Consider the following 8,826-nt stretch of genomic DNA (forward strand, 5'->3'; position numbering starts at 1 on the left):
AGCATGGGTTAACACTGAATAATGTTCAGGAAAATTGAAGCATTGGACAACACTGAATAATGTTTAGGACAACAAAAGCATGGGTTAACACTGAATAATGTTTAAGAACATGAAAGCATGGGTTAACACTGAATAATGTTCAGGAAAATTGAAGCATTGGACAACACTGAATAATGTTTAGGACAACAAAAGCATGGGTTAACACTGAATAATGTTTAAGAACATGAAAGCATGGGTTAACACTGAATAATGTTCAGGAAAATTGAAGCATTGGACAACACTGTATAATGTTTAGGAAAATAGCACGATGGGACTTCATTGAAATAGATTTAGGAAAAGAGAAAAATTTGACAACACTGATTTAAGTTTAGGAAAAGAGAAGCATCGGACTACACTAAAATAATGTGTAGAAATATAGAAACATGGGTCAACACTGAATAATGTTTAGGAAAACAAAAGCATGGGTCAACATTGAATAATGTTTAAGACCATGAAAGCATGGGTTAACACTGAATTAAGCTTAGGAAAAGAGAAGCATCGGACTACATTAAAATAATGTTTAGGAATATAGAAGCATGTGTCAACACTAAATAATGTTTAGGACAACAAAAGCATGGGTTAACACTGAATAATGTTTAAGAACATGAAAACATGGGTTAACACTGAATAATGTTTAAGAACATGAAAGCATGGGTTATTACTGAATAATGTTCAGGAAAATTGAAGCATTGGACAACACTGAATACATGAATTATGTTTAGGAAAGAAAAACAAGGGACTTGCTGAAATAGTTTTTTTGGAAAAGAGAAGCATTTGATTACAATGAAATATTGTTCAAGTCAAGTGAAGGATTTGACTACACTTAAATATATTTTTAAGGAAAAGAGAAACAGGAATACACTAGAATATTGTTTTGGGGGAGAGAAAGATGAAACGATATTGAACTAATGTTTAGGAAGCACCAGACATCACTGAAAATATCATCATGGGACAATAATAATAATAATGCAAGTTTCTTGAATACCGCTTTATCACAACATAGTTCGTAGGTCGTCTCAAATCGGTTCACAAATTACTATCCGTGGTTATAGGGCATTTGCAACCAGCCAATATCTTTCTCAACTCCCTGGAGAGCAAACAGCCGATGCTGCCGTTTCGGCGCTCACAGCTCGCATTCAACAGTTCTAGCACTGTCCAACCACGTAATCCTTTACAGCTGAGTAGACTTGAACAAGTGGAGTAAAGAAAAACATGGGACTAATTGAAATAAGCGAAACATTTGACCACACTAAAATAAGTGAAGCATTGGACCACACTTAAATAACTGAAGCATTGGACCACACTAAAATAAGTGAAGCATTGGACCATACTGAAATAAGTGAAACATTGGACTACACTAAAATAAGTGAAGCATTGGACCACACTAAAATAAGTGAAGCATTGGACCACACTGAAATAAGCGAAGCATTGGACCACACTGAAATAAGCGAAGCATTTGACCACACTAAAATAAGTGAAGCGCATTGAACCACATTGAAATAAGTGAAGCATAGGACCACATTGAACGTTCGTTTTAGGAAAAGTGAAACATATGACAACACTGAAATATTGTTTAGGAAAGGAGAACCATGGGACGACAATGACGGCAATTATGATTTTAAATGAGCGGATTGTATGTAAATAAAACAATTGTTTTCTATTTTAAGAAGTCGAAATACCTTACATTCAATGAACAATGAAAGAAAATATAATATCAAGGCATACTAGACAGATGAAGGAAGTGTATATCCCCTATTAAGGTCAAATACCTACTTGGCAGTATATATAAGAAAACATTATACTATAGAAACACTCTCGTTATTTTGTTCTGCTGTTTGCCTACTTTGTCTGTGGTTAATAACGTGCGCGTGTCCTTGGGAATACAGCTAATACAAATCTACAGTGGCTATCTGACAATGAAATTGAAATGTCGTGTTCAAACATATTTTGTCTACATAACATATAAGACAATGTTACCGTAATCATCCAGAATTCTGTTAGTGTGTGGTCGGTACGTTTGTCACAGACTGAGAAGACAGTTGTGTATCCGCTGGAAGCGTTTAAGCTATATTACTAATTCTTAAGTCACAATAGATGATATAATTAATATGTCAAGTGAAGTTGTAATCTTGCAAGTATAAGTAAATTAAATACAATGACATGTTATATATGAAAATAAACAACATATATAAGAAGTCTAAAATCACTTCTCATGTGGCAGCCGTCAAATGTTATCACGAAAATCCTTCTTATTGTACCAGACTCTAGAATAATGCATCAGGTGAGACAGACAAATTGTATAGGCAAGGGAGATAAGAAAGTTACTACTTGTAGAATAAAACATTAAACGTTCTAGAAAGTCATCCCCATCCCAGTTGACACAATGTTTGACACAATGAATCATTTCTATTGAGAATCCTGTTTTATAATCTTCCTAACGTCTACTAATGATAAATGGACACACCTTATACCTCGCTGATATGGGATTGCGAAACTTCACAGGAATCTTTATTAACATCATTTTATCGCTAGGTATGCTCGTTGCTTAAACAGGTCATTATCCAAAATTCTTCCTACCATTCGCTTTGCTCGAGAACTAGTAAAAGTGGAATATGGATTTTGAGGAACTCTGAATATATTTTGATTAATTTTGAGTGTCTATTATTGTTTTATTACTATTACTATTTAGAAGGGATTATCAGGATAGGAAAATTTCAAATGTACCGGTTATGTGTTTTGATGATATGACAAGAGATTTATTTATTTACAGTATTAAATAAATGTCACTGATATATTACTGTATTACAGAAGTGTCATTGATATATCACTGTTTTTATAGAAATATCACTGTATTACAGGTATATCACTGTATTACAGTTATTTTTCTGTATTACAGTTGTTTTACTGTATTACAGAAATGTCATTGATATATCACTGTATTTCAGAAATATCACTGTATTACAGTTATATCACTGTATAATAGTTATTCTACTGTATTACAGTTATTTAACTGTATTACAGAAATGTCACTGATATGTCACTGTATTATAGGAATGTCACTAATATACCGCTGTATAACAGAAATGTCATTGATACGTCTCTGTATTACAGAAATATTACCGATGTGTCACTGTGTTACAGAAATATTACTGATATATAATTGTATTACAGAAATGTCATTGATATGTCACTTTATTACAAAAATAGCATTGTCACGTCTCTCTATGACAGAAATATCATTTATATGTCAATATTTACATTTGTGTTGAAGTGCCTCTAGATAACAGTACCAACTCAAAATGTGTGCATGATTCAATAAAGGCAAGTGTATAATAATAATAATTACCAGTACTACATGTACCGTTACATGACCTCTGACCCCACCCCATCCCTTCAACACACACACACACACACTAACACTAACACATCCACCCCCCCCCCACACACATCTCCCCACAGCATATCATATATATCTTGACTTCGGTGACAGAAATTTTACGGCAACCATATTAGAATTGACTTTTATTCTCTGCTGATTTTATAACGTATATGTTAAATATGGAGCGATGACGTACGGAACTCGTCACAGAACTACGTCACAAGTAATGAGTTATCTAACATTAACTGTAGTGCAGCGTTAGACAGTGAGTGTAAGTGGAAACATAACGAGCATCGGAATAAAACATTTTCATAACGCACAACGACTGTCATAAACTATGGTACTTGTTTATATATAATGTGCATAATTGGTCCTACCCTAGGAGGTGTTTGAGATCTGACTACAGATACAGAGAAGTCGTCTTAGAAAATGTGTCAAAACACAATTAAGATTTTCCCACATATTCTTCAATCACGTATTTGCCACCCTTGCCGTCTTTGAAGGTTTTGAATTGGTCTGGATGAAGTCAGATACGGAAGTGAAGTCGTAAAGTATGAACGCATGATAACGTTATCGGATCATCAGACACACGGTTGTATATCGCCTTAATGACTACACTAAGCTATCATTTAAATGATAACACGTTCACGATATAGACAATAGTGACATCTAAGTGCTAATTTGATCATCAGAGAGGGATCCTCCTCCCAAACCTCGTCAATCACATCTAGTAAAGATCACGTGATAAGGCGGAAGTTAATGGCATATAGTGTGACGTTATGGATTGAAGCGTTAGACCAAATTGATCAGTTTATTGTTACATTAGGTTTACAAAACCGAAAACCAATTTTAGTAACAGTGAAACTGAATTGCAAGTATAGGGGAAATCGCATTTGCCATTGAAAATATTTTTTATTGACTTTTTACATTTTTTTAAAATGTGATTTTACATGTGATAGCATACAAGCACGAAGGAAAGTACATAAAACGAACCGATGACAAACAAGCACGAAGGAAAGTAAATAAAAGGAACCGATGACAAACAAGCACGAAGGAAAGTAAATAAAAGGAAATGAGGACACAAGGAAGGAAAGTAAACTAGAACACTGACAGGTCAGTAAGGGCCCCGTCTTGTGGCAGTTATATCCCCCATAATCATCAAGAAGCGATCTGCCCATATAGCTGAGCTTGACGTTTGACATTTGGACTTCAAAAAGAATCGCAAAGAAGCAAAATATACATTTTACATGTACTATGATGTGATGTGTTTCCTTCCACCTCCATATTTGCTGGGCTAACAGAAATGTTATTACCGGTGCAATACTCATTTGTTTGCTTTGATTTGTTTTATTTCACCTGATATACCTACTCCATCAAGAGCCAGGGTCAAAGTCAGAGATCCACATTGTCTTTGACCTTTGGACCCAAATGACTTTGACCATTAACCCAGTGACCCTGATCTTTGGTCAGTTGACTTATTCTATAATTCCGACCAACTTTGCTTCTTAATGTCATAACAAAATGTTCATCAGTGAAAAATACAAAACTTGACCTTGACCCTTTGGACCCAGTAACTTGGAACTAAGGTAAGTTGACTCTGTGTTAAGTTCTGAACAACATTGCTTCATAATGTCATAACAAAATGTTCATCAGGGAAAAGATACAAAATTTTAACCTTGACCTTTGACCAAGTGACCTTGACCTTTGGTCAATTGACTCCTTGTTTAATTCTGAGCAACATTGCTTCAACGTGTCATAGCGAAATGTTCACCAGTGAAAAGATACAAAATTTAACCTTGACCTTTGACCCAACGACATTGACCTTTGGTCAGTTGACTCGTTGTATAATTCTGATCAACTTCAGGGTTCTCCCCAGAATTTTTTTAAGCCGATATGTTTCATTTGCAACGAACATTCAAGACGGACACGCTAATATAATACCTTATAATACCTTATCAAACCTAAGGGGGGTGGGGGTGTAATATAATGTTTAAAAAGTGACTTTTATTTACCAAACTTCTTTTGGTGAACATTAAAACCAAGGAAATAAATAAGTGTTTCTTATGTCTGAATTTTCAGCAATATATTCTGAAAAAAAATACAATTTATAGAAAGGTGGATGAGTTTTGTACATTGAATAATAGATATGACATTTGTGACATTTGTCTCTTATCTTTACATTTGTATCCCTTACTTAATCCCCATTAAAAATAATTTAAAGAAGAAATATTTAAAAGCTATAGGGGGAAACACTTACATGAACAAGTTTATATCAAAGTTCTTATTGTTGTAAGAGAAAATGTTTTAATAAAATGTACAGTGTTTTTATTTCCTCTAAAACTATATTAAATACTGCTGTCAGTAAATGTGATCAAAGATTAAAACAGCATTTTTATTTGAGCTCTTCTTCATTAAAAACGACAAATCCGGAATTTCATTCCCCTTTCCGGTTTGTACTTTACACAATCCAAGATGGCGACCATCACTAACTGAATACACACGCTATTTCAGCGTTGTCAAATGCAATCATATGTGAGTAAATTAATTTATAATAGATGTAATAAGTGTTTGTTTTGTTAATCCAACAGTAGGTACCTCAATTAATCACCTATTGACCATGCTAAAAGGATCCGGTGGTAATTGCTTTAGGCTCCAGTGAGCACGCTTGCCGGACACCTGTGCCCTGTGGGCTTGTCGTCCGGTCCCCCTCCCCACTAATTACAGGCCCCCTGTGGCAATACGCTTATCGTGCAACTGACCAGTGGGGTCATTGATGGACTTGGGTCAGCCGTGTGATTTAATCAGTGTCAATTTCTTGTGTAAAAAGACCACCTTCTGTTCAGTACAAATAACAAGGTGATACGGTTCACAGTTTAAGGTGATACGGGTCAATTAAGCTGATACGGCAGGGAGGATTTCAAACTGAAGCTGATACGGAGCCGTATCAGCTAAATGGCCTGGGGAGAACCCTGAACTTTGCTTCATCATGTCATTACAAAATGTTCATCAGTGAAAATATGCAAAATTTGACCTTGACCTTTGAATCTCATGACCTTGACCTTATCTTTTTACCTCAGTGTGTCTCTTTGTTTAATTCCGAACAACTTTGCTTCATAATGTCATAGCGAAAGGTTCACTAGGGAAAAGCTACAAAATTTGACCTTTACCCCTGACCCGATGACCTTGACCTTTGGTCAGTTGACTCCTTGTTTAATTCTGATCAAGTTTGCTTCATAATGTCATAACAAAATGTTCATCAGTGAAAAGATGTAAAATTTGACCTAGACCTTTGAACCTAATGACCTTGACCTTTGACCTTGACTTTTTACCTCAATGTGGATTTTTATTAACTGAACAACTTGACCAAGTTTCATGTACATCGGTCAATAAATACCAAAGTTATCAGCCAGGAACAAAATTTGTGGACGGACAGACAGACAGACAGACAGACAGAGTGATTACTATAGGGCACCCGTATCTCCGATACGGGGCCCTAATAAAAGGAAATGAGCACACACAAACACGATTGGGAGTTAATATAAGGAAATGAGGACACACAAACAGGTAAGAAAGTTAATAAAAGTAAATGAGGACGCATAAACACGAAGGAAAGATAATAAAAGGAACTGAGGACACACAACCTGATGGGAAGTAAATAAAAAGCCCACACAAGCACAAAGGACAGACAATAAAAGATATCGAGTACATATAAACACGAATGAAGCTATGACCCATCATGTTCGACATCACCACCAATTTGTAGATCTAATGCATATTTCAACAGTTTCTTTCCTAACATAATGTCTTGGTGGAATAGACCTGAATGTAACTATTATAATCTGAGATATATTAGTGAACTCAAAAAACACTTGTTCATCATGCCATACCCCAAAATAATGAAGATATATGTACTAAGATTTTTAAATATGAAGGGACTAGATCTTTTAACATAATGTCATGTCAACTTCGAAATCGTGCAAGTCAGTTGAACTCTGATCTCTTTAAAGACCATCATAATGATAATCCCTCCTGTATATGTGGTTACATTAATGAAAATGTGAGTCACTTCTTTCTGCATTGCCGTAGATATATGACTCACAGACAAAATATGCTAACATCTCTGTCTCATTTACAGATTGACACAAACTTAAATTTACACTTAAACCTGGACCTTAACATTTATGAACATCTAATGTTTAATATTAATATAGTAGTTTCCTTAGGGAATATCTTAACTCTGCTATTCGTGTTTGTGTTCAGAGATATATAGAATCAACCAACAGATTTTGAAATATCTTATGGATGCATGTATATAGGGATTGAATTGAATTTTTGTCATGTACAATGCGGCAATGAATAGCAGTAGCTGATCTACATATCCCGTGGAGCGCTCCTCAGAAGATATGTAGATCAGCTACTGCTATTCATTGCCGCAATGTACATGAACAAAAATCCATTCAATTCATATATTTACGTTACGATGAACAACAATAAAAAAGTTGTAACACTTTTTGTAAATTTAATATTTTTGATATCAGTATCGGACAGAAAACCATAAAAAAGGAACAGCCAGAACTCCAGCCTACACACAAACTTCAAAGGTTCGACTTGCGCCGATCAGCTGATTTGTTAAAACGAAAAAACCCACTATAATCTCATAATAAACAACGCTTGGTATTTCCTTTCATTTTTGAAAGTTGATCTTATTTCATGTTTTTTGCATTTAACGCCGCAAATTACATATTTAGTAAAAGTTTATGTCCGCACTATTTCAAACAACGGTCACCACAGTACCTATCCAGGGCATTCGTCGGCCGAGCATCCCGTCGGCGGTGGGCAGTGCTCATTTAAAGTTGAATGTAAATCCGTGGGAATGTGCTGTTTGCCTGAAATCCTGCTGATGTAAATGAAGATAACTTGGTGGATGAAGTGCCCTGTGTCATTACAAAGTTCTCTGATGTACTAGTTGATGTCACGGGGACTACCCAGCCAGACGTTTGGGTGTTCGAAAGTTCGTGACCACGATCGCGAGGAACCGATGGCGAGTCGCCATTACACATTATGATTATGTCCCGCGATGGAGTAGCCAAGATAGTGTGAGGCACTTGTGATACCCGTAAGTGTTCTGGATTACCGTCTGAGTGCATAGATAGTGGTTGAATAGTTTTTCAGCGACCGAATCCGGTTTTATATATCAACAATTGAAGCCAGTGGAATACATGCGTTTTGTTGGGCTTCACTAGAGGAAAACCCACCCTGATATTGTTTTTGTTTTGTGTTATGATTGATTGTTGCATAGCTCGTCTGAAATAAATTCAAAAGAATTAACTCGCAGCTGTTCGTGGAACTCAAGTCCCCTGGTCACAAAATGGATAGCCTGGTTGTACCATACGTTCTGTCGGAGGATG

Source organism: Mizuhopecten yessoensis, unplaced genomic scaffold (assembly GCF_002113885.1).
Source record: "Mizuhopecten yessoensis strain PY_sf001 unplaced genomic scaffold, ASM211388v2 scaffold716055, whole genome shotgun sequence".
In the NCBI taxonomy this organism is placed as follows: Eukaryota; Metazoa; Mollusca; class Bivalvia; order Pectinida; family Pectinidae; genus Mizuhopecten; species Mizuhopecten yessoensis.